This window comes from Triturus cristatus, chromosome 7 (assembly GCF_964204655.1).
Source record: "Triturus cristatus chromosome 7, aTriCri1.1, whole genome shotgun sequence".
Classification (NCBI taxonomy): Eukaryota; Metazoa; Chordata; class Amphibia; order Caudata; family Salamandridae; genus Triturus; species Triturus cristatus.
Genome location: NC_140590.1, coordinates 689583581 through 689609988, shown reverse-complemented (window position 1 = coordinate 689609988; position 26408 = coordinate 689583581). Strand labels below are relative to the sequence as shown.

The window sequence follows — 26408 nt, the reverse complement described above, 5'->3', positions numbered from 1 at the left end:
CACATTGTGTCACAGGACACTATCTACGTAGTCCTGGATTATCTTTTTGCAAAACATTCTAATCCAATAGTTATAACTCAGTGGCTTACACTGAAACAAATTGATCACCAACGCTGTACTACACAGCTTAGTTAAAGAAAGGATAGGTCTGGTAGTACTCAGCCAGCTGCTCGCCACTGGCTGCAAAGGAGAGGCTCTGGCAGGGTGCTGGACCAGGCGCACTGAGCCAGAGGGAGCTTCTGGCATGGAATGAACCCTTGATGTTAACCCCTTTAGGAGGAACCTGCATTGGAAAGAGATAGAAAACTCTCATACACGGTGGGTTGTCAAGAAAAATTGCAATTTAGGAAGTTCACATCAGCAGTGTTGTGTAGCGGCTAGAAACTGAAGTACAGCCTGTGGTGGACAGAGGCTGTTAAGCCCGTGCTCATTTAGTGATCTATATCACTCCGTTACTTTGCAATATAACTCACAACTTCTTAGAACCTGCGACTATGGAGAGACATTCATAACGACACGCGTAGATATTGATGGCAGAGAAGGACATCCAACCTCAGCTGGTCTATTTCGGTGACTGCTGCCACCACAGACTCTATTACCAGTGTGTTATGGTTATTCCCAATGTCTGACCCAGACCTCTTTTTGATGAACAATTATTAAAATAACATATCTAGTTTTGCTCGGTACTAGTATATGCATCTGCTGCCTCGCCTTTTTCCAGATAATAATAGTCAGATCAGAAACGGTCATTTTACAAACTGAGATAAAACTGCTACTTGAGCATAATTTGTCGATTGTTGGCCTCATTGCTTTTTCATAAGCCTTTAGCCAATGAACATAAGGGGACTAGAATAACAAGGTACACGAACTTAGGACTGCCTTTTTATAGAAGGTGCTTCTCTGAAATCTTTTAGGAATTTCACAGATTAATGAAGTCTACTCTACAGAATCCACAGCTGGAAACAGATTTTTTGAGTCTCTCTGTTGCTTAATACATTTTGTTTGTTAGTTCCAGTTACAGCAGAGCTATCTTCTACGACCGTATGCTAATTCCATTATCTTTGTGACACTATGCTAGTTTTTTCTATCTCACTCACCACACATTTATTTTCTGCCTGTCTCTTTCGGTTACAGATTTCTTTTTACTAGTGTAACACAGTCTCTTTTTCTCCTCTCTAGATATCTCGACTGACTCTGTGTGTCCAGCCGATCATCACATTTCCTGGGCAGCATGGGCGTTGCCCTTGTACTGTCGGTCCACGGTGGAAGCCTGGAAGATGCCGGGAAAGCCTCCATCATATAGGACAGGAAGTCTTACTTTGAACTGGTGCTGGGCAAAGCTGTGTGGGGGCAAGGTCAGTCTCATTTCCTTTCACAGTCTGTGTCTTAATTTTACTGGTCTTGTCAGCTCATAGTGAGGAAGTGGAGGGAAGGCACTTGGTTTAGAATTAGCTTCCGGCTGGAGAGTGGGGTGGTAGGCAGAGATGTAAAGTACTGACGTGCCAGCAGACAGATGCGTCTCATAAAAAAGGTGCCTCAAACAGCGGTGTTGAGCCAGGCATGTTGTGCATGGAGACATGGGATAAAGACAATTGCTATTTGCTTCAAATCCAAAAAATGTGTCTTCCTACTGAGACAGACCAACTAGGTGTGAATTTGAGTGTCCCAACAGGACAGGCCTGTCGGAATCTTTGGTTCTATGGCTCAAGGCCCAAATATTTTGTGGTGTCTTTATTGGCTTCCCAATCAAATTGTAACATGTAACTTTAGGAAACCAGTAGGCAGGAGAAAGACAATCCACAGTATTTGGCGCCATCTAGAGGTGTTGCAGCATTAGCTGCATCACAGAGTAGAAGATCAGGCCTGTTTTTAATTTTGTAAATATACCTTGTAACAAGAGCACGGGCCCCAGTGAGTGTGGGGCCTGGGAAAAGGAAAATCAGCTGTCCTGCCTATGTGAGCACCCTACATCAGGCCAGTGCTTCAGAGACAGCTTCTAGGATCTTTCCCTCTGGCAGTGCTTAATTTGTACCAGTGGTTGCAAGTGGTTGTCATCAGCACTCATTTTTAGGGATCAGGACTTGTTTTCACCATCCGACTTTGGCCCAGAGCAAGTGATAGAAAGACAGAAAATGGGAAAAAGAGGAAGAGAAAGATGGAAATATAGTGATAAAAGAATAAAGCAGCGATGAAAATAACCTGCAAGGTTGAGATGAAGAGACGGGATGTGTAGCGTGGGGGCATGAGCTTGAATCAGAATTAATGAGCCCTGGTATTCTGAACCCACTGATCAATAGAGAAACATCTTGATTTAATTAACCTCAAGGAAGCTTACTTTTTGCTTTAGTTTATTCTGTAATGTAGTATGAATCAATATATGTTTCAGTGTCTTAATTATTAAGCTGTGAAATACACCGAGTCAGTGGACATATTGTGAAAAGAGTGAGATCTTGGTGTGAATCCGCCTTCGTACCCATGTAATTTAGAGTCTGAACAATAGGTCTATCATTTGCCTCGTTTGACAAATCATACATATATCAAGATTTCCAGTTTCCACTTTTAAATCATAAGTGGCACAAGCTACCTAAGAGATAGCATAGATTTCACCACAAAAGTGAGTAACATGTACATTGAACCTGATGGCTATATGATTTCTATGAATGTAAATAGTCACTCTTACAGCTTTTAACACCATCATAGATTAGAAGCTTGTAAACAGTTTTTTGACTGTGAGATCAATAAGTATGTATGAACATACCAATGCACTGTAACAAATGATAGAGACTTGCCTGACAGAGAAATTATTTCTGTTTAACAATGAGTTGTACAAGCAATTGTGGGAAACTGCAATGGGCACCTGCTTAGCCCCCAGCTGCACAAATGTGTTCATGCACTGGTAGGAGAAGCAGGTGTTCAGTGATGAGAAATATCAGAGCGACTCTACAGTCACAATATATAGATGAATTATTCATCATATGGAGTGGCAAGCCAGATGAATCAGACTATCAATGATTTCTAGTGAGTGGAGTGTGAATTTTCTGGATTTCAAGTTGAAAGTTAGAGGTTACACACACATGTTCGTTCAGGAATCCCACATCTGGAAATAGTGTCCTCCATGGCAAAAGCTGCCCCAAGTTCACCTAAATTGGAAGTTTCTACAGGGAGAGTTGATCAGACTGAAATGGAACTGTAGTACTAAGGCAGTGTATGGCTCAGCAAAAACAGGAATATACTCCATCTTGAAAGGATCTGCTCTTTTAAGTGCAAACTCCCTGGTCCCAACCCACCACCAGGGAAAACCAGACAAGACACCATCAGGTTCATTACTACATCGTAAATTCAATCCAATATCATAAAGAAGACAAAAATCACAAAATACTGCGAGGTATTACTTCATGGTAATACCATTCATAAATACCTGAACACCTCTCCTAGCATCACATATCACAAGGAAGTACGATTAGAGACATGATAGAAGCCATTAACCAGGATTAAAGCACTAACATGGATAGAAGATCACAATTTCGCCGCCTGCAAAAATTGCAAGCCTTGCAAATACAGTACCAAGCCAACACACTATGATGCCCCCCACTAGGACTAGAGATTACGCTGTCAGTAAAGACATACTCAGATAATACGGTTTACATCATTACATGTCTTTGTAAGAAGACATATACTGGTAGCAATAACTACCCTGTAAAAAAAGTATTCTTGAGCATTTAGAGCCATAAAAACAGATAGTAGGTATCCTGCTATTTTTATATAGCTCTTTATTGAGTTTTAGGACAGCATAATACTGCATCTTAATCAAAGTTCAGAATTGTACAGTGTTGTATTCACAGCCTATACTTTATTATGATCGCAGAAAAGTACTATTAGCCTTTAGAGCTACCAAAAATAAGTTTTCTTACACATTTTTTATAAAGAAGATACAGGAACACATTAGTAGATCTCTAAACAGGGCTTACAACGTCACATCAAATTACTAGTGTCATCCTGTTCTGTGTGTGCTTTTCTTATGTTAGTGCTCCCGAGTGAAAAGAGAAGAAGAATGAAAAATAAAGAAAGAAGAGAGCTATGAAGTGTTGAAATAAAAAAATAAAAAAGAGCTACCAAAAATAGAGATAGTATGTATCCTGTTATTTTTTATATAGTTCTGTATTGCGTTTTAGGCACTCATAATAATGCATCTTAATCATATATCACAAATGTACAGTGACATATTCTCATCATATAGTATACATATGATCTCAAAAAACAGTACAATGAAGTACGCTACAGACTTTATCAGGTAGGTATCTTTAAACATTATAGACATTAAGTATGCACAATAATACTTCTAAAAGCTAAGGGCCTCATTTATGAGGAGTTGGTGCAGGGCAGCGCCACAAGTCTTCATGCTGTGTTGCCCTATGCGAAATGTGAATGGGCAGGAATGCATTGTATTTATGAAATACGGTGCATTCCTATCCTTTCCCCCTGCACTGGTGCACAATTTGCTGCCTAGCACCAATGTAGGCACCCTTGCACCATGGTGCAAGGGTGCCTCCATTGTATGCAGGATTATTTTTGTGCAGGAAGGGGCATCTTCCTGCACAAAAATATTCCAGAGAGGCTTCTTCCTCTTTCTATGTGTGCTGCAGAATGCAGCTGAAATGGAAAGAGGAACAAACGAGGAGAAATAAAAATAGTTCTCCTCATTACACCTGGTCTGGGGGAAGCATAAGGTTTTGAGGCTGCCCCAGGTTTAGGTGATTAAGTAAATCTGGAGCTGTGTAAAAATTCATTGGTGTTGCATGGGAAAACCCACTGCAGCACCCAAGGAACGCCTCCTTGGCACAGAGTAGGGCATATCTATGATGCCATGCAAAGTCACACAGAGTGGCTTTGTGTTGCTTCGTAGATATGAAAGAGAGTCTTGCGCTGCCGGAGCGTCAAAAAAAGTTACACTCTGGCGGCACAAGCCTCTCATAAATAAGCCCTAAATACATCAGACAGGTACAGGCAATTGTTACATCAGAATCAATGAATGAAACAGAGACAGGCGTGAATTCATGCCCTATTCTTGGAGGGTTCACTTATCAGCATCTCATTCGTCAAACTAAGCAACTCAACATATTAGCCTCTCGCCTAATAGTTTTGGCATGACATCCCCACTCTGTTGCAGATCACTGTCCGAACCTTTACAAATTAAGTTACATACATCTCAAAGAGGACCACTGGTACAACTTAGCCTCTAATTTTTCAACCAATCAATCCCATTTGTTATATCTCCCACCTCCCTGGTTCCCCAACATACTGATAAATCTTGCAGCTATTTCTGCATTCGCCCATTTTAGTAAGCCCTTATACCATTTTTCAGTGGGGGCGGGGCATTGGGAGACTTCCACTGCCATAGCTATGTGCCACTTTGCTAGTACCATGGCCAACCCTACAAAACAGCAGGTCTTGAGTTCAGTAAACATTGTAGTGGGTCATAAGGGAAGAGGAAATTCAAGAACCTCATCACACAGATTAAGACTACCTTCCAGAATTGGGTTATCACAGGGCACTGCCGCAACATATGGTAAAAGGCTGGCACAGGCTCTGTGCTTCTGGGCATCTGCTTGAAGCACCTGGGTACATAAAGCTTATTCATTTTGGTGTCAAATATATGTGGTGTAGGAAATGAAATTGTGTGAAGTGTAATCTGGCATTAATGGAAATTTTCTTAACAGAACTCAAACATCTTTTTCCAGATCCAAAATCGAAATGAAATTTCCTAGCCCAAGTTAAATTCCCAACAGGCCTTAAGTACATCACAAACCACAATCGTCAGGCACAGTAAAGCCTTATATCAGCATATGATTGATTTTCTATTTTGCTCATGTACCACGAGGGCCGTCAATATCGGTGTGGCCTTGTGTAAGTCGTGTACTGTCCTCCACATTTTGGTCATCACTCATAAACTTACCTCAAATTAACAAAAGATCGCAACTTTCTGTTTGCCACAAGGTCACCCTAGACCTCCAGGCCCGACCATGCATCAGTGTGGTGTAAGGATTTCATAATTAAAACTTTTGTTAAATACCATGTTGGAAGTTCAGGTGCACACTGGACCAACTTAGCTTCGTTCCCCACATAAACCTCTGACACAGCCTTACCACAGTCAACAGCATGTTGTCTGATGTATTGGGTGATAGGAACCCATAAGCTACTCAAACAAGTTGTGATCGCCAATCCCTGTTATCATGTTGTCTCTTTCTGGGTTCAACCCAACCCCCAGCCATCTCATTGGCCAGTTTACTTGCACTGCAGGGTCATAGAGTTTAAAGTTGGAAGCCACCAGTCTCCCATCAATCAGAGGGCCGTAAAATGTAATCAGTGTGACTCTATGTATGTCTGTGCACCAGACCAACATTTTCAAAATTGCCACTGTACGCATCCGCGACAGACGAAGTTCACACCAGAACTGCAGGGACTGCCGTATGGATGAGAGTGCCCTCCCCAGGTTCCCTTCTATGAGGCCGGTCTCCATATACTAGATATTGACAATAGGAGATTTGATAGGATCCAATTTCCACAAGACCTCGCTCCTTTCATTTGATAGTTCGATCAACGGAAACAAACAAGATTTAGCCCACTAACAGTGGAGTCCCGATATCTGACCAAAATCATTAAGGATTAGCATTAAGGATGATATGATAATAGTGTCTGCTCAAAGATATATTAATACATCATCTGCATAAAGAGAGATGACTTGTGCCCTGTGTTCGACGGCTAGCCTCCAGTCCTGACCCTTAACCCTTAGCAAGCAAGCCATAGATTATAGGGCAAGTGAAAATATTATAGATGATAATGGGCACCCCTGTCTAGTACCTCTCTGTATCTGTATAGAATCTGAAATCACCCATCTTGTATGCACTCTAGCTCTCAGGTCTGTGTACAGCAATTGCACCGACCCCAAGAATTCTTGGTCCATTGCCAACCTACATCGCACTGACAGCAGATAAGGAAAGCTCAAATTTTCTCAAATTAAGAAATGTATTCCTGCCTGGAATTAGCAAAGTTCTTGTTTTGCCAAGAGGATTGACACTCTTTGTCCCAGGACCTGGTTGGAATAATCCCGTAAAATTAGCACTGTATTGTTATCTACCAGCAAAGGACCCTGTGCTCTGGAAATTTGCAAGATGTTGTCCCTCTCATGATGACCCCACCGGTCGTGGAGGAATCCTGGGTTTAGTGGCCTTCAGAGACCCTTTGCCCCCGCTCAATTGAGAAAAACGTAAAGGTCCTGTCCCCCAATACCACAGCAGAAAGCAAGTTTTCCATATATATGTCCATGCTGAGATCCTCTATGTGTTCCAGCAGGCTTACAACCCTAATTATTATTATTATTATTATTATAAGGATTTATATAGCGCAGATTAAAAAAATCGAGACTGTAACCCTACGGGTATCCAGGCGCTCTGACCAGACAAGATGTTTTATCGCACGAGAGGACAAGTTGGAGACTTTACGCTGCTGGGAACAACCAGGTTTTGAGGCTCCTTCTAAATTCTATCAAAGACTGCGTTTGCCTGAGGGCTGGTGGGAGTTCATTCCAGCTTTGGGCTCCGACCACCCTGAATGCCCTCCCTCCTAATCTTGCCCGTTTAAAACTGGGCTGTACCAGCAGATTGGCCTTGGATGACCGCAGCTGCCTCACTGGGGAATACCAGGCAAATCTTTCCTGGAGTGGGATCGGGCCTAGTCCATGGATTGCCTTGTGCACCAGGCACAGAGATTTGAAAAGGACTCTTTCTTTAACGGGTAACCAATGTAGATCTCTGAGTGCCTGGGTGGAGGAGGAGTCAAACTTATGACCAAGTGCCAGCTTGGCAGCAGCTGACTGAACTCTCTGTAGCCCCTGCAGAATGTATTGGGGGGCTCCGAGATACAGAGAGTTGCAGTAATCCAGCCTGCTGAGGATAATGCTTCTTACGACCGTGTTACGGGAATCTGCAGGCAACAATGGGAGGACACGGCGTAGAAGTCGCAGTAGACCAAAGCAGGTACTGGAAGTTTTGCTAGCCTGTGAAGCCAGCTGAAGGTTGTTATCGAACAAGACCCCCAGGTTCCGTACAGTGCTAGCTGGTGTCAGTGGAGCTGAATCCGGGGCGATTCTGAAGTCCACCGGAGGATGTTGAATCAGTCTTGTTGGTGCATAAAGCAACAGTTCTGTTTTGTCTCCGTTGAACTGCAGACAGTTTCTCCGTAGCCAGTCCGTTGTCTGCCTCATGCAATTTTGGAACTGCTCCAGAGAGACTGCCTGTTTGCCTTCCAAGGAGAAGGCCAGTTGGGTGTCGTCAGCATAATTGATCAGCTCCACCCCAAACGCTTTAATGATGGAAAATAGCGGTTGTAAGTATACATTAAATAGGATGGGGCTGATACTCGAGCCCTGTGGAACTCCGAAGTCCACTGGTGTGGTCTCTGAGATGAAAGAACCCATGGTCACCCTTTGGTGTCTTCCCGTTAGATAAGAACGCAACCACTGTAGTGCTTGACCTCCAACCCCAACCTCCGTCAGCCATCCCAGCAGCGTTTCATGACTCACGGTATCGAATGCGGCTGACAAATCTAGGAGCACCAAAACAGCGGTGCTCCCTGTGTCAGCCCGCATCCGCAACGTGTCCAGCATGGTGACTAATGCGGACTCGGTTCCGTGGCAAGGGCGGAAGCCGAACTGGTCCCTGTCCAGCAAACGGTTAGCCTCTAGATAACTCGAGAGGGATCTGCTCACCGCCTTCTCCAGGATTTTGATAGGGAACGGGAGGAGTGATATTGGCCGGAAGCTGGCAGGGACAGTTGGGTCCAGGCTTGATTTTTTGATCAGAGGGGAGACCAAGGCCAGTTTCCAGCTATCCGGGACCATGCCTTCTGCCAGCGACTGATTACAGATCTGGCGCAGCCAGGGGAAGGTCGAGTTACCCCATAGCTTCCACACCTTCTGGGGCAGTGGGTCAAGGGGGGAACCCGACGAGATGCTGTGTGCCGTCTTGATAAATGACTCATCTGAGAAAGATGAAAAAAGGGTTAGAGAACAATTACTACTTGGCTTCTCGTGGTGCGTTCCTTTCCCAGAGGCATCAGCTACTCTATCAGAGACCCCGAAGAGGTCCGTGATCTTCTTCACCTTGTCCTTAAAGTAGGTAGCAATATCATCGCATAACCTCTTGGAGGGCACTACTTTATTTTCGAGGCAGCTGGGGGCCGACAGGGAGTTCACTATTCTAAACAGTTCCCTTGCTCCATTTGGGGCAGATGCTATAGAGTCAGCGTAGAAGCTCGCTTTGCGATCCAGGATAAGTTGCTTGTATCTACTCTGTGCGGATTTCAGCGCCGCTTTATCCCTGGCAAGGAGCCCCTTCCTCCATTTCCTTTCGATCTGCCTACAGAGCTGTTTTAACTGTCGCAGGTCATCATCGTACCAAGGCGCTGATGGTCTGCTCCTAACTCTGATCCTTTTCTTCGGGATCAAAAGGTCCAGCTCGTTAGTTAAAAACTTATGGTAGGCATTGTAATTATCCTCCACCGATCTGGAGGCTAGGAAAAGACTAGCTGTAGGGAGAGTCACCCGTGATCCGGTTTTGGTCAATTTGACCCAGTTTCTACCCTCTCTGTATGTTGCCGTGGTTTCGGATTGGCAGGAGGTAGCTGGTAGCAGTATCTTAAACTGAATACAAAAATGGTCTGTCCAAGTAAGCGGGTGAACGCCTAAAAGCTCGACCTCCGTCTTGTTGGCGAACAACAGATCCAGTATGTGGCCTTTTTGGTGGGTGGGAGATGTAACTAGCTGGTGGAGGCCAAGGCCAAGACAGGTAGCCGTTAGATCCCTCAACTGGTTCTTAGTGCTTACGTCCTCCCGCCAGTTAAAGTCACCTAGGACAACCATCTTAGAATGTGTGAGTGCAAGGTTGATGATTATATTCAAAAGAGGTTGCGTTGGAGTGTGCAGCCCCGGTGGACGATAACAAAGCAGGCCTGTAAGTAAGTTCCCTCTGTCGCCTTGTAATGAGAAGGCCATAACTTCGATCCCCTCAATCGCCTCCGTATGTAGCAGGCTCGGACGCAAATTCTCCCTGTAGATTAGTCCCACCCCTCCTCCCTTACCGCCCTGTCTGGGTTTATGTATAAACTTAAAACCCTCTGGACAGGCGGAGCCAATCTCCACAGCTGCATCTGCTCTAGCCCATGTTTCTGTGAGGAAGAGCGCATCCAGCCGCAGATCTTCTAGTAGCAGTGCAGTTTCAGTGTGATGCTTAACTAGCGATCTGCAGTTCAACAGAGCACATTTGAGTGTGCCTGGCTCTTTCAAAGGTCTCTTGCCTGTTCTGGGTACTGAGTTGCAGGGTTGCATAGCACCCTTGCTCTGAGTGGGTACTGTGGGGGCCATCCTACCGCCTATATCCAGGAGCTGTAGTCTGGTATACCGGCGGCGTCCCTCAACGTCGCTGGCAGGAGCTTGAGCCGTCCTATGCTCGTCCGGCGCGCGGACGGGCGCAGACGGGCTTGCCTCTGGCGCGCCTCCGGCGTGCCAACGGCGCGCCCGCTGCGCGCGCGCGCTGCGCGCTAGCATTTGGCCTCTTTTATGTCCTGCCCCCTTGTAAACCAACGCCATAGTGCCCCTGGCAATATGGCGCCTGGCTTCGACCTTCCTGCATATTCCAAGATGGCGCTTGACAAGCTGCAAAGCGCGATGTAAGGCAAGGGGGGTCCCGATCAAGCAGCAGGTGAGAGAGTAATTTTTATAGTGCAAGTATGCGGATGTGCAGAAATAAAAACCACTTTTTTAAAAAACACACAATTGAGGAGTTAAAATCGGAATCAATCCTCTGTCCAAGCCCCGAATGGACTCTGTGCAAATAGCAATGGTTAGCAGCAAAGAACAATATTCTTTTTAAGAACTAAGCAATAGCTGTCCCCGAGCGGCCTCTCGGCTACTCAGCAGAGTATGTCTTCGTCAGGTAGGCCTGCGCGCTAGCATTTGGCCTCTTTTATGTCCTGCCCCCTTGTAAACCCAGTGCCCCTGGCAATATGGCGCCTGGCTTCGACCTTCCTGCCTATTCCAAGATGGCGCTTGACAAGCTGCAAAGCGCGATGTAAGGCAAGGGGGGTCCCGCTCAAGCAGCAGACGAGAGAGTAATTTTTATAGTGCAAGTATGCGGATGTTGTTGTGGAGTGACCCTCTGCATTGTGCAGATTCCTTTTCAGGAGGCATACTTCATCTTGTAGTGTCTTAATATGTAATGTTAATACATTTGTTAAGCGCGCGAATACCCGGGGTGTTTTTATAGTGCAAGTATGCGGATGTTGTTGTGGAGTGACCCTCTGCATTGTGCAGATTCCTTTTCAGGAGGCATACTTCATCTTGTAGTGTCTTAATATGTAATGTTAATACATTTGTTAAGCGCGCGAATACCCGGGGTGTCTTGGCGCTGAGCAGTGGATTATGCCAGTCTCTGTAAAGATGAAAATTACTATTTCTCAAATAGCCAGGTTTTCAAGGCCTTTCTAAAGGAAAAAAAATTGGGCGGGATCTGATGGAAAAAGGGAGTTCATTCCAGAGTTTGGGGGCAGCTGCCCTAAAGCTACTGTCACCCCATCTGGCCTTGAAGACTCTCGGAGTTGCTAGCAGTTTAGCCCCTTCAGAACGCAAATACCTTTTTGGAGCAAACCAGTAGAGTAGGCATCTCAGGAATATGGGGCCTGTATTCTGAAGTGGTCTGTAGGTAATGCAGAGGGCCTTGAAGATATTGTGGTTCCTAACTGGGAGCCAGTGCAATTTATACAGATGATTTCTGATTGACGAGTGCCTAGGGATACCCAACAGAAGACGCGCTGCTGAATTTTGGATCATTTGAAACTTATTGAGTTGTTTTTCAGATAGGCCGATATAAAGACCATTACAATAGTCGAGTTTAGCTAAGATTAATGAGGAAATCACTGTTTTTCTGCTGTCCATGGGAATAAAGGGTAATATTTATTTGATGGCTTTTAGCAAGAAAAAGCTCGATGAGAAGACAGCATTTACCTGTGGTTTAAAATTCAGTGTGTCATCGATGATCACAACAAGGTTCTTAGCCTTGGTGACTGGAATAGGTGCCGATCCCAGTTTATCTGGCCACCCGCTCTGTGACCAGTTAGGTAAAAAGTTGCCAAAAGTGATAACTTCTGTTTGCCTGAATTTCATTTCAGACAATGAGAATTCATCCAAGAACTGACTGTCAACATGCAGTCCTTGAAATTTTGCATTTGTAATGCAGAGTTGTTTGATAATGATAATACAATTTGTGTATCATCTGCGTAGGATGTCAGCGTTACACCGAAAGATCTTATAAGTTTAGGCAGTTCTGATACATAAATGTTAAATAATGAGGGGCTTAAGGATGATACCTGAGGGACTCCACATGGGAGGACGAAAGGTGGAGATTCGTAGTTTCCCAAGGCTACTGATTGTATTCTGCCTGACAAAAAGGATGAAAGCAGTGTAAGTGATTTGTCAGAGACGCCGATGGAAATTAGTTGATTTAGCAAAAGATCATGGTCGACGGTGTCAAACGCCACCGACAGATCAAGCATAATCAGGCGGCCGCTCCCCCTGAGTCCAAAATTGCTCTAATTTAGTCAGTCAGTTGTTCATTCATGATTTTCTCCACTAATTTGGCAGGTATGGGAAGACGAGAAATTGGTCTGTAAATATTAGGTTGTGTAGGGTCGAGGCTAGGTTTTTTCAATAAAGGTACTATGGATGCCTTTTTCCATATAGTGGAGAAGACACCATGCAAGAACATAGTATTAAAAATATCGGTAAGGAAGGGAGCCAACATCTCGGGGGCTTGCTTGAAGATGTTAGGGGGAAGCGGGTCATCAGGGTAGCCAGATTTAGCCTGTTGAACAAGGGTGGCGACCTTCTCATTAGTGGCTAATTTAAATGTAGAGAAGCTCGATATCGGCAATACTAGTGAGGGTGTGGTTGTCTGGGCAAGTGTTAGTGCCAAAGATGTCATAGATTTGCTTCACTTTCTTTAAGAAGTGTTGTGCTAGAGAGTCACAGAATGTTTGTGATGGTTCAATGGAATTAGTTTCTAGGGGACCTGATAGTTTTGAGACCACTTGAAAGAGTTCTCTAGTGGAGTTCTTTGCCATATTAATTTGTTTGGTAAAATAGGTGCATTTTTCTGAATTGATTACTGCGGGGGCTACGGGGGCCTGTGTTACGCCCCTGACTTGTCGGCCATTTGTGAAAGCCAATTGCGAAGAGGCAATTTCCGTGTCTTCTGAGAGCTCAAATTGGTTTTCCAATAATTGGCCATTCAACATATTGCGCCAATCTGTTTTCAGTTGCGGTAGGTCACGGTTAAATGTTTCAAACTATTCCCTACAAAAGTGGAAGAGTTATGTAGCTCAAAATTGATAGCTGAGTGGTCTGTCCAGGTCAGAGGTAGGATCTCTTTGACGGAAATGGAGTCATTGTTAGTAAAAATACCGTCAAGGGGATGCCCTGCTTGGTGTGTGGGGCCTGTGACTATTTGTCTTAGACCTGTCATTGCCATAAGTTCTCGTATGGTATCAGTATTAGTGTCTGAGCTATCTTCCAGATGAAAATTAAAATCACCTTTTGACGCATTATGTGTTCATTCAGGGTCGGTCTCATTATCGCCAATGCTGATTCAGTAGTGCTCACCTTGTCCTCGAGCTTATTATAATTACGTTGCAAAAGGGGCCTACATCTATAACAAGCACATTGATCTTGAACTCCAGAGAGGTTTAACACCGTGTTTGGCCTGTAAGAGCGCCTTCAATTTTCCAGTGTGCTCTCTGAGAATCTGCTCCACTATGGGTGGCACATATGCAGGCAGGCAACTAGAGCCAAATTTCGGGGGGGGCTGAAAAAGATTTCGGGGGGGGGGCTAAGTCTTCCAGCCATAGGCAGAGTGGCTGTAAGAACGGGTGAAAACACAACAAAACCCTCATTTACGAGTAAATGGTCTTTTAAAGACCTGTGAAGTACTCGGGTGCGGCTGCAATTAGACGGACGCCAGCCCGCGAGGCTTTCTCAGCCGGGGCTGACACACATGACGGGGGGGCTGAAGCCCGGTGAGCCCAATGGGTGTTGCGCGCCTGCACACATGCCACCAGCATGCTTGATTTGTCTTTAAGGCTTGTGATTCCAGGGTCACCTTTTTTTTTTTACATTAGCTTTAATCATATATGCACCGTATCTACTAAGATATTGCACACTCCTGCTCTCTCTATCCTGCGCTGGCACACACAGTGCAGCCTAGTGTCAATACAGGAACCCTTGCACCATGGTGCAAGGGTGCGTGCATTGCAGGTAGGATTGACTTTGTTTCCTGCACAAAAACAATCGCTAGAGGCTTTTTCCTCATTCTACATGTGCTACACAATGCAGAGGAAAATACTAGGGGAGATAATGTTATTTATCCTTGCTGTGCCTACCCTGGGAAGGCGTACCTTTTTGATGCCCTCCCAGGTTTACTACTGGTAGTAAATCTGTGAATGTGGCAAAATCCATGGGTAGATGCATGGGGACAATCACACCCCACCCATAGAATGCCTTCCCAGGGAAGAGTAACGCAGGGCAGTGTCTTGCGCTGCGTTGTTACTCCAGATTTACTATGCCACGCAGAACCACCTTGAGGCAAGGGCAATGAAAGCCCTTGATAAATCTGGCCCTATATCTCCCATGCCTGTTGGGACTTCCCACCTGTTGCATCTGCGTGGCATCGGGTGCCGAGGGGCCTCGCTCCTCATGCTGCAGGCAAGGTTTATCAGGGCCTTCAGGATCACCCGACTCCTATGCCTTGGAACTAGTAAGGCCTCACCAGGGATTAGGTGTCAGGCCATCTTCTGCTGAATGGGGTGTCTTAACCCTGCTGCTTTTGGGGCAGCAGAAACTGAGCGGGGAGGAGGAGTAGTGCTTTTCCATCAACAGACATCGCCTTTGGAAGAGTCTTGGCCCTGACCGCGATCTTCCAAAGGTGATGTCTGTTGATGGAGAAGCACTGCTCCTCCTCCCCGCTCAGTGTCTGCTGCCCCACAGTCGTGTTGGTTCTGTGATGGCCACTACTGACTGCAGTGCCAAGTGTTCAGGGGCTGCTGGGATGGGAATGGCAAAGTATACTGGCCATGTTACATCGTGGTCTTCACAGCGCCATACATTTACAACGCAGGCATTACAACGCAAGTTGTTACAACGACTTGCGCTGAAGGGCGCTGGACTTAGGAATAGTATGATTTACTATTCCAACTCCAACCTACGGTACAATAGGGAAAGTGTTGGTATAGTAAATCATACTATTCCTTAGCTTAGAGCGCCATCCAGCGCAAGTCATTGTAATGACTTGCGTTGTAATGCCCGCGTTGTAAAGGTATTGTGGTGTGAAGACCGCGATGTAACCGATGTTTCCCAGAGAATACAGCATACCTCATTAATATAATTGTCTACATAAGGAAAATGCATTACTAACTCACGGCTTAAAAATTATTCTTTGCCCCAATGGTTGCTGTATGTGCATGCTCTTCCTCTGAAGGGACTTGCTTCTGGCAGACTGCAATTCTGACATGCATGCTTTCCATTTGCACGATAGTTAGGAAGAAATCACTTCTCATTCTACAGTGCTAAAGGGCACTTCTTACTACACCCTGCTGAAATGCAATTATTTTCTTCTTGTCAATCATTAAGGAGATATATTGGTCGTGGCAGGGTATTACGGGTACTCTTCATTATGCTTTTCTTGTTTCATTTGGAATTTTGTATGTTTCTTAAGATATCCGTCTTCCAAACCGTTTACATTGTCTCAAAGCTGCCCCCTCCTTCACTTTCAAAGCTACCATAGCCCAGAGTTAATCGCCAAACTCGTTTGAACACAATCTGTCAACCACATGAATGCACATTGGAACCTACTGGCTTTGTCCGCGCTTGTTTACAAATGTAGCAGATGTGGGTTTTGTGTAAACGACACTTACTGTGTCAAGTTTCACGCGCAGCGTCTCGTCCTCAGTGACTCACGGCCTTGAAGTGGTGATTTCGCTTTGCTCACTGTGTGACCAGTTCCTGCGCTGCCTCCTGGTATTCTTGTTGCCAAGGTGACCTCAAAACAAACACTGATAGGTGCATAGCCAGGTTGATGTGGATCTTTGTTTGTTCTCACAAATGGATGAAGGAAACCGTCTCTGAAATCCTCCAAACACGGAGGCTCAGGTACTCACAGGTATTCACCACAGTGCACCGAACAGGCTCTTTGGACATTGGTTCTATCAGTGAAAGACAAACTGTTAACACACTTCTCCTTACAGTGAGCAACGGGTACTGTGCACACTGTGTCTAACAGTCAATGACAGGCAGTGTGCGAACTGCACCTAATAGTGAGTGATAGCCTGCTTGGATATTGTTGCAAATGGTGAGCGACAGTGTGTAACAGCAGTGTGCACACTGTGCCCAACAAAGAATGACAGGCAGTGTACGTACTTCATCTAACAGTGAGCTACATGCAGTGTTACTAACAGCAAGTGACAGGCAGTGTAGACTCTTTAATCACCAGTGAGCAACAAGTAGTGTGCAGACTGCACCCAATGGGAACAACTGGCATCCTGATCTCCCCTCAGTCCCTCTTGCAGGTCTATAAGGCCAGAGTGGACCACCTCCTGCCACAACCAGCATAGAAAACTGGATTGAGAACATACAAGATAAATTATCAACACAATAAAAGGACCTACAAAGATAATTAGAGCTGCCAGCATAGAACATATTCTCAAAATGTGCGTGTATCTCTCACGCTTCCTCATCCATCACATCACTAAGCGCTGTGCCCCATAACACGATAACCACCCCTTGGTTGTCATCATGCACAACATGGAAACACTTAGGACAAAAGATCAAAACAAAGACAACACTCTTCCAACCACACACCCACGCCATGTAGGGCAAGATCTGCGAGGACAAGTGCTTCAGTGGCCCACACAGGGGCAGTAGGTGTTATACAAATACTATAGCGCACACAATAACACATATTAGAACATTGGAACGTTGGCAGCTCCATTGAAGACAATGGAGCGTTCCGGGCTAATACTGGCCGGTATAAGCCCGGAGCACCAACATTCCAATGTGTCTTTGTTCACAGCTCTGGCTGTGAACAAAGACTTCAGGGAGCCTGAGGGGATTTCAATCCCCTCGCGCTCCCTGAAGGGCTTTGTTTTGGTAGAACATTCTGCCCTCAAGTGGCAGAATGTTCTAATAGCCTTATAGCCCTTCGTAGCAGGGCTATACCGCTGTTAATGGCCCGCTGCTGTTGTTAAAGTCCCTCGCCTTCGGCTCGGGCTTTTAACGCTGCAGCGGGCCATTAACAGCCGGTATAGCCCGCTACGGCGGGCTATAAGGCTATAATATGCACTCTGTCTTCAAGAGTTAGCCACAGGCTTGTTGGACACTGATCTTAACAGTGAGAAACAGGCGGTGCACACACTGCACCTGACATTGAGTTACCAGTAAATACACAATTAGGCTGGTTTTGAGTGACATCCGATGTGTGCATTGTGTCTCGTGTCTCGTGTCAACCTGTAATTGGCAGGGCACGGCGCTCAAAGTGGTGAGTGACTGACAGTATGTAAAACTGAATCTAATGTAACAACAGGCAGTGCGCGCAATATTTAATTAACAAAAAAGTAGTAAAGTACACATAAGGATTTCCATCTATACTTTGTGTAGATTTCTTCCTTTGTCAGGATTCACAAAATCTAAGGTGCTTTGCCTCAGAAACCTACACAAGGCATACATTTCCAGGTCTTCAGCACTCCCCTGTACTGGTAACCTTTAAGTAAGAGAGCGTGTCGATCCTGAAGGCTATTCCAACCAAGGAGCAAGAGAGGCCAAACCTTCAATGTCATGAAAGTTCTGGAGGCCAAACTGTGTATTTTAAGCATAGTTTCTTAAATACATTATCTGACATGCCACAGGCTATCCTGAAGCGGCAGACATAAACATTACAGTATTGTATGTTCTTCCTATCTAGCCCATTGTACATATATGGGCTTCATGGGGTGTTCCCTTTAGTAAAAGGGAAAAATAATTAGATCAACAGTTACCCAAAGAAACTGGGTAAAAGTCCTCTAAAAATATTCATATTATTTTCCAAAGGTATTTAGCAACTCAGTTTAATTCTGTCTTCCATTTTCCATCCTGCCCTTTTCAAATTAATTAACTTTCATAATATGACTGAGAATCTACTTCAAAAGAGAAAATGAGGAGCTATAAAGTTACAGATATCACAAGCTTAGCACAAGCTCAGACAGCAAAGTTACATTTGTCTTGGATGTTCACTTCTCACACAGCAGTGACAAGCATGCTATAAACAGAGATCATCGTAGGCCATGGCATGCCTCACATGAGTCATGATACAATAGCAAGACAGTGGCCTGAAGCCAGTTGTAAATATTCTCAAATTATTAGGACTTACCACTCAAATAACAATTTTAGATGCATTGCAAATACTCACATTTTGTCTTAAAACTGCTTGCAACTTTATGAAAATGCACCACTTGTCCATGAACATTAGTTTTCACTATTCACTCAAAAAATTAACCGCAGGAGGGTCAAACAGATCACCAGTGTTGGGGCGTGAAGCGGTATACTACCAGAATATCGAGTTTTAAATATTATACTTCAAACATATTGTAGTCAGAATTTCGACTACATCAATATAATGAAGGCTAGTATAGACAGGCAAGTAGAAATGTACTATACGTAATTCCACATATATGTAACATGACAATCTGTATTTCTTCAAGGTACATACATGTAGAGTTAAGAACAGCAAACCTATATGTGCCTGTATATACTTATGACATTTTCTTATAGTCGATATTCTGGCTATTACATTTTTGTCAACACAATATTTTCTGTTCGATATTTATACATAGAACACCACATCATGTAAGAAGTAGGATAGGTGTAAACTAAGGTAGGTATATGCGCTACTGAATGTCCTCCCCAGGTCTTCAACTGCTTCACTCATTGGTTGAGGCTGACAGGGTTTGTGTCAGATCTCAGCCATTAAGGGATAAGACATCCTTCTCTCCCTAGTCAATTTCTGAAATTGACAGATGTCAGAAAATGTGCAATGGCTGCAGCAGCTGTGGCCCGTGCAAATAAAAGCGGTGAGGCCCGGTGGGGGAGGATCTCTACAGACAACGATGAGGGAAAATTAAATAAATTATTCATTTTCCCTTGACATTGTCCGTCGAACCCCCCCCACCCCCAACCGCGCCCCACCGCTCTTACCTGCACGGCCCCCATGCTGTGCGACAGGAACCATGGTAAAACTGTTTTAGTGAATACCCATTACCTACAGAAATCTGCTATCCCTGCCCTTCTTTCTCCAGCAGCTGTAAGCAGTTGACATGTGAAGGATGGCTGCAGCTTCCTTTCATACGTGCACAGGCCGCATGCCCTTCCATTCATACATGCATAGGCTGCTTGTAAGAGGTAGACAGAGATACGGTCTACATTATGTTCAGCCATTGAGCATTGTTACTGTCACCGCAGTGGCTGTCAAACTTAGCGATGCTACACCAAACACATCCCAATGGACCAGTCCCAGTGGTATCACAATACCTTCTTGTGGATTGTCCCTAGTGCTGGCATTATGCAGGAGGAAGTATGGAAGAAATGTACACTTGCACATTTTCCAATGTATTCTCTGTGTGGAGGAATTCACCTCCCCACAACTCATTGAAAGATGAGGTTTAATGCACGTTGCTACAATATTTGCCCACTTAAGGCAATGTTTTTGGGGGTTAATGGTCGATATTGAAGGGACGCATGTAATTTTATTAAGAATGTTTGTGAATGACCACAAATTTATAACTTTCTGGATTTTCCAACATCCCCAGTGGCTTTTACCATTAGAATATCCTTGTTTTCACCCTTTTCCAAAACCTACTACATTGGAATATTCTGCGTACTTAGTGAATTTTTCACACTTGTAAGTGGAAGTTGCGTTTGTAACTTCATGCAAACTCTGATTACACGCACCAGGATTTTAGATAACTGCAAATTTCACTCTCTGCAATTGTGAATTAGATATACGACTATATATTACTTTTTGTGAATTGCACCCTCCATTCCTATTTATCGCAGGGAGTGTTTATATGGCACCTAGAAATTAGATGCACAATTTTCACACATTAACTTTAGTGCCAGTCGGGTGCCCTAAAAGCAAGTAATATCTCACGTTAATAAAAAAGGACATCATCATATATCATATATGGCTTCATTAGCCACAATTGGCATTCCTAATGGGCAGATTGGGATGTCCTACGCAGGGGGTACCCACATTCTTGTGTCAATATTGCAGAATGTAGAAGGCTCTTGGAAATATTTCACAGCCTGTACGACTGATTAAGCCAACTGGATGCAGGTAAATTACTCAAAATTCAATGAGGAAAAAAAGTGAGGTCCCAATGCTTGACAAGCAGGTACCAGTCTGGTCCTCATCTTGGTGGCCTGGACAGTTGGGTAAACTTCCAATGCCTGTAGCATTCTCTAGCAATATGGGGATTTTTTAGATAACCAGTTATTTTCCACACACATTAATAAGGTTGTCTCGACTTGCTTTGCCAGAATTTTGCTGCTGATACCCACTGTTTCTAGGAAGGCTGCAGTCCAAACATTGATTGGCTGCAGACTGGACTACGGGAACACCCTCTTAATGGCCTACCTCAATATATTTTGAAAAAGCTTTCGATAGTTCAGAATGTGGCTGCAAGACTGAGCCTTGGATAGACAAAATATACTTTGGTATTAAAGCATCTGGAAATACTTCACTAGCTTTCATTGAAGAAAATAATGTGGTTAAATACCTTATGTGTTGCTCATAAAGTTTACTACTGTTCATTCATTCATTCATACATCCATTTTTGTTAAAAGAAGATTAGGACTGAAATAAAGATGCGCTCTATTCAGGAAGCTTCCCAGGTGTGAGCATTAATGACTTTCCTTAGTTCAGGAAGCTTTCTAGTGTATATCTGTATGCATACACTGCACTGGCACGGTTGTTCCACATGGCCCCCACTCATGGGTGTAGGCAGCATATGATGAGGTATGCCGAACTAAGAAAATGGTTAAGGTCCTGTTAATGAGAATAACAACTTCCTCCATGGTTCAGGTGAGGAGAAAACATACTGAGTGGTGGGGTCCAGGCCAACTGAGTCAACGCGCCTCTATTCTTCCCGTTCTTGGGCTTCTCTGCTGCACCCTTTCCCCATCTTGTGGCATCTTGTCACTTTCTGATTATCCTGAAGGATCAGTTTTAGATCTTGCCTAGAGACAGTTTTAGCTATCTTGCCAGTTTCATGTAATAAACAAACAATAAATAAAAAGTACATACATAGATACATAGATGAGAGGCTATGGAAGAGCCCTCTTCTTCCATTTTCTGTTCAGATGTCATTCATATTTTGCTTCCACCCACTAGCATACATAATGGGGGAGTAGTTCACCTCTTATCAGCCATTGGCTGTCTTGCTGTGTGTGTGTGAGATGCATTTTTAAGACTACATGTCCACATCCACCTAAAAAGAAGTGTACGTCAGTGCTGGCGAACCAATGCTTCACCATCGCCATTATTTTTAACTCTCTTGAACCATTTTTAACATTTGCTTTTAGTCATCCTTGTGTGTTTAAACTACGCCTTCAGGTAGCAGCAATTCAAAGCCAATAGTACATTTTCTTTGCACTAATAAGCATCATTTTTCCTGTGATGTGTATTAAAACCTAAAAAGGGTTTGTACACTTGTTCTACACCTGCCTACTTGGAGGCATCCACAGTCTTGTATTAAAATTATATGTGTTTATTATTATTTTTTTGTTAGGAAACATCATGTTTTTATTCTTCTTTTGATTTTTGTGACTTATGCTTGCAGTATAAAAAGGCATAAACGTAGCAATCGCCCTAGCTTGCTAAGGGCACATTTATTGAGCTTGCCAATGCATGCTTGCAAAGTAATGGCAAAATATGCATTCTAAAGCGCATTTGGTCTTTAACATAGATCCAAATGTGGAGAGATTTGAAAACAACTTTACTTACGGGGCTGTCCACATCAAGGATTGTTATGAAAATTGAGTTACAATGGGTGCTTTTAAAATCATTTTAGGCCAATAACTAGTCGAAATTTGGTAGGAATTGAAGACCGTTTATTTTAGGGGTGAATGTTCTCTCAAAGGGCCTCACTTGTTTGTATTGGAAATGGTTGATTTTAAACCAGAAATGGCTGCAAAATACCAAGAAACTGGCACTTATCTAAGTGAAACCCATTACACATTGCTTATACTCAGGTGGGTTTATAAGAAACACTCATGCTTTACTGTTGCGTGTGCTGTACTTAGAATTGTGTGTGTGTTTCCATACAAAGACAACATGCAGCCTTTTGCACCATGCTGTCCATTTGCTCAATCCCTAACCCACCTTGCCCCCTTGCACTGTGCCCTCCTCTTCTCATGCCTGCATTCCAGGATTATCTGTGAGGGGGTAAAAGCTAAGCATCCACCATTGCTGGACATGTACTGCTTCCTCTGTTAATTACTCCAGCGTGGTAACATCTGGTCATTACACAAGAGCCATATGTCGGGCATATGCAAAGATTTTTATTTTATGATGCTGAGGATGCCTTTCCTTGCTTGGGGAGAAAATTGCCAGTCTCCCCAAGGAGTCCTGTGCTGGCATTCCAGTTTCTTTTGGGGACACAAGTTCTAAATATAATAATGCAGGAAATCTGCCTTTTCTTCGAAGTCACCCACAGATTTTTGCTGGACTCTATATTTTAGCTGGTTTTAGAACTCTGTGCACTTTACCTCTGCTAACCCTTAGTAAAGTTCCTGCGCTCCCCCTTTAAGCATGGCCGAATTAGCATAATCATAATTGCCATATTTAACTAGTATATGGTAAAAAGTGTACCCAGGGCCTGAACATTAAATACCATAAGTGGACTGCAGAACCTTTTGTGCCATCCTCTGCAGTGGCAGTGCAAACATGGCTTCAGGCTTACTCTGTGTAGCATCACTGTAGCATTGTAAATACTTCAGTCTGATTTGTCATGATAAACCCTCTTGACAAGGTTGACCTCCTGTTCAAGCTACAGGATACAACAAGCTACAAGAGGCCTTTCTAGCAGCTGACCATTGGCAGCTGGACTGGCTCCTCCTGTTGGCCTCTGTGACACGCTGTGAGTTTCAAATTGGCCCTCCGGAGGTCCAGGAGAGCTTTAAAAGTGTACCTCTGCGGGGGATTGGAACTTAAAGGACTAAGTCAGAGTATCCGACCTGCGCTCCATTGCTGTCAGCTGCAAATTGAGCCTAGATTCTGGTCTACTGCGACCAACGTCTATCATTGGTGCTGTGTGCTTTTGGTGCTATTTCTACTTAAAATGTATAAAATTCACATCTCTGGTTCCCCTTTTTGGATTTTTGTGTTTTTGGTATCTCTTCGTTTATTATCTCTATTTTTCTAATTCGGGTTGGGATTTTTTAATGTTCTACATTTCACCTTTATTACTGTTTCATTACTGCATAAATACTTTATTATATTTTTATTTATTTATAGAGCTTTCTATAGCGCTGGCAAGACCCGAGGGTATCAGAGCGCTTTACAACATTGAAACAAGGCAATAATATCAGACAGCAATAAGTAAAAGTAAATAACAGAGTAGAGCATTGCATCCGGATTGGTATTGAGAGAAACACAACAATCTATACATTGAGCAGAGTGGAGATTACCAATATGCGTGATGCTTTACTGTCCTGAGGGTTCAGGTGCCGATTTAGGAGGAGATCCTGTAGTTGTCTCTTAAAGATCATGACGGAGGGGTTGGTCCTGAGATCTACTGGTTGGGTGTTTCAGATTTTGGTGGTATTACCTGAGAAGGAGCTTCTCGATTGGCCTACCTTGTTGAGGTTTGCCGCCAGGTAGGCTGGTGAAGGACTTTGTGAGTGAGACAAGCAGTTTTGAAGAGACGGCGATCTTCAGTTGGGAGCCACTTTAGATCTTTCAGGGAGGGGGAGATATGATTGTGTCTTTTGACTTCAGCGACCATCCTTTCTGCTGCAATTAGAGCGGTTTTCATGGGGGCTTAGTTGGACTTCACTGTGCCTGTGAGGGTAGCATTCCCGTAATCTAGTCTGGACAGAACTAGGGCTTGCGCTGCTGTTTTGAGATCATTTAGAGGGAGGAAGGGCTTGATTTTATTAAGGTGTTTTAGGTTGTAGTAGGCACTCCTCGCTGTATTCTTTCTGTGTGAGCACATGTTCAGGCATGGGTCCAGTGTGATTCCCAGTGATTTGGCATAACCAGCCAAGGATAGATTGCAGTTAAAAGAGTTGATAAGCTTTAGCCACTCCCTGGCGGGGGGGGGTGGGGGCTGTCCATTGTTGGAGAGGAGAATAATTTCCATATTTTCTTGGTTGAGTTTCAGGTGGTTGTGTGATAGCCAGTTTTTGATTTTTGTAAGCGTATCATTTAGTTGGCGCATGTCATCTAGAGAGGATATTTTTCAGGTAAAGCTGGATGTCGTCTGCATTTGCAGGGGGCCGTTTGCTTGTTTGAATATGATAGTGAGGGGCTCCATGTAGATATTGAGGAGTGCAGGTGAGCCAACTGAGCCTTGGGGAACAACTCTGGTTATAGCAGGGGATCTGAAGTTGAGTTGTTTAACTTTTATTTGTTGAGAGCAGTAATGAAGAAATTATGTGATCCATTGCAGAACCAGGCCATCAGCTCCAATCCATTGTTTGAGGGTGTTTAGAAGAAGCTTGTGGTCGACCGTGTCGAAGGCCGCTTATAGGTCTAGGAGGATGAGCAGGCAGCATCGTCCAGGGATGTGTGTATGTTGTCAGATATATTTAGTATTGCTGTTTCTGTGGTACATCCCTTTCTAAAGGCCAATTGGTGTGAGTCATGGAAGTTGTTGGTGTGGATGTGTTGGTTGAGTTGAAATGGGACATATTTCTCAAGAATTTTAGCCAGGAAGGGAAGGTTGGAGATGGGCCTGAAGTTGTTGAGGTCATCAAGGTCTGAGCCTGATTTTTTTAACAGTGGAGTGACTTGGCCTAATTTTAGGCAGTTTGGCATAACTCCAGTACTTAGGGATCTGTTTATTATCATCGTCCAGAGGAGGGTAATGACGTGATTACGATTTTTTGCGAGGGAGGCTGGGAGAGGGACTTTGAGGTGGGAGGAGGGCTTTGAATTTGCAGTTAACTTAGAGATGTCCATCTCTGTAAGTGGGTTGAATACCTTCCAGCTTCTGGAGGTGGGAGGGTATTCTGGCATTTGGATGCACCCATCGATCCCAGGGGATGGGTAGTGATCACTGCTTGGTAGTCTGGGAAAAGAGAGGGGGAGTTTCCATCATCTGTTGCTCTAAGTTAACCCTGTCTGCTCTCTGCTATAGCTACCAGAGGAGTTGAGCGCAGGTCAATTTAGTGACTTTAAGGGTTCACCCTGACAATGGTTGTGATTTTCACTTGAGGTGGATAGTCGCCCACCCAAATAATAATCCAATTTCTTACAAACAAGATTTCCTACATAGGGTGAATATGTGTATACTGGGTAGCCTCATTTTTATTCTTACTTATGGCACCACGGCTGTTCATTATTCTTCTGATTGCTTATAAACCTTTGTTTTTTGTTTCAAGTGGTAATTGCTTGCACCTACTACAAAAAATTGCCTCATCACAAGAGATGATGTCGTCATATTATTTTTTTCATGTACTTGCTTTAATGTACCAAAATGGAGTAGGTTCTGTGTTCATCTGAAAGGAATACCCTATACTTTGGGCCTTGATTAAATATGTTGAGAAAATACATTAAAAAAAAAAAATCAACATAGATTTTTCAAGTCTCACCATCTGGTAAAAACATTTTTACTGGGGTGCAAACGAGAAACTCAACAGACTAAATTTACTGTATCCCGCCACCTGTGGCTATGGCCCAAATGCAAAAATACCCTAAATAAAAATATAGTTTAACTCATAGTACCTCATTTTGTTGTCTATGAGCCGCACAAATGGGAAATTCTGCATGGATTATGTCAAGATCGCTTTCGGGAGATGGGATACAAGCAATAGGAAATGAGACACTGACTATTGAGGGTAGTCAAGACACAAGTATCAGCTGTGGCAGACCATGCGGAATTAGACTACATAAATTCCTTCCTGTAGTCAGTCCTTAAGACAGAGACTGTGTGTCCAAATCGAGCAAATACACTACCCTTCGCTCACGGTGTTGCAAATTCTTAAAGATAAGGTGATGGTTAAATGGCAAGCATTCTGAATTCCCAAAAGTTTTTCTTGTGATGCTTATTTGATTGAA

At 43.9% G+C, this 26408-nt stretch overlaps 1 long non-coding RNA gene across 1 annotated transcript in view; it reads left to right on the top strand.

Annotated features, from left to right (window-relative positions):
* LOC146810345 (uncharacterized) overlaps window positions 1–26408 on the top strand; it is a 370956-nt gene that overhangs the window by 215275 nt on the left and 129273 nt on the right. Inside the window, exon 3 of the long non-coding RNA XR_014966580.1 lies at window positions 1180–1355. This is a non-coding gene — a long non-coding RNA (uncharacterized LOC146810345). The remainder of the gene's footprint in view (window positions 1–1179; window positions 1356–26408) is intronic.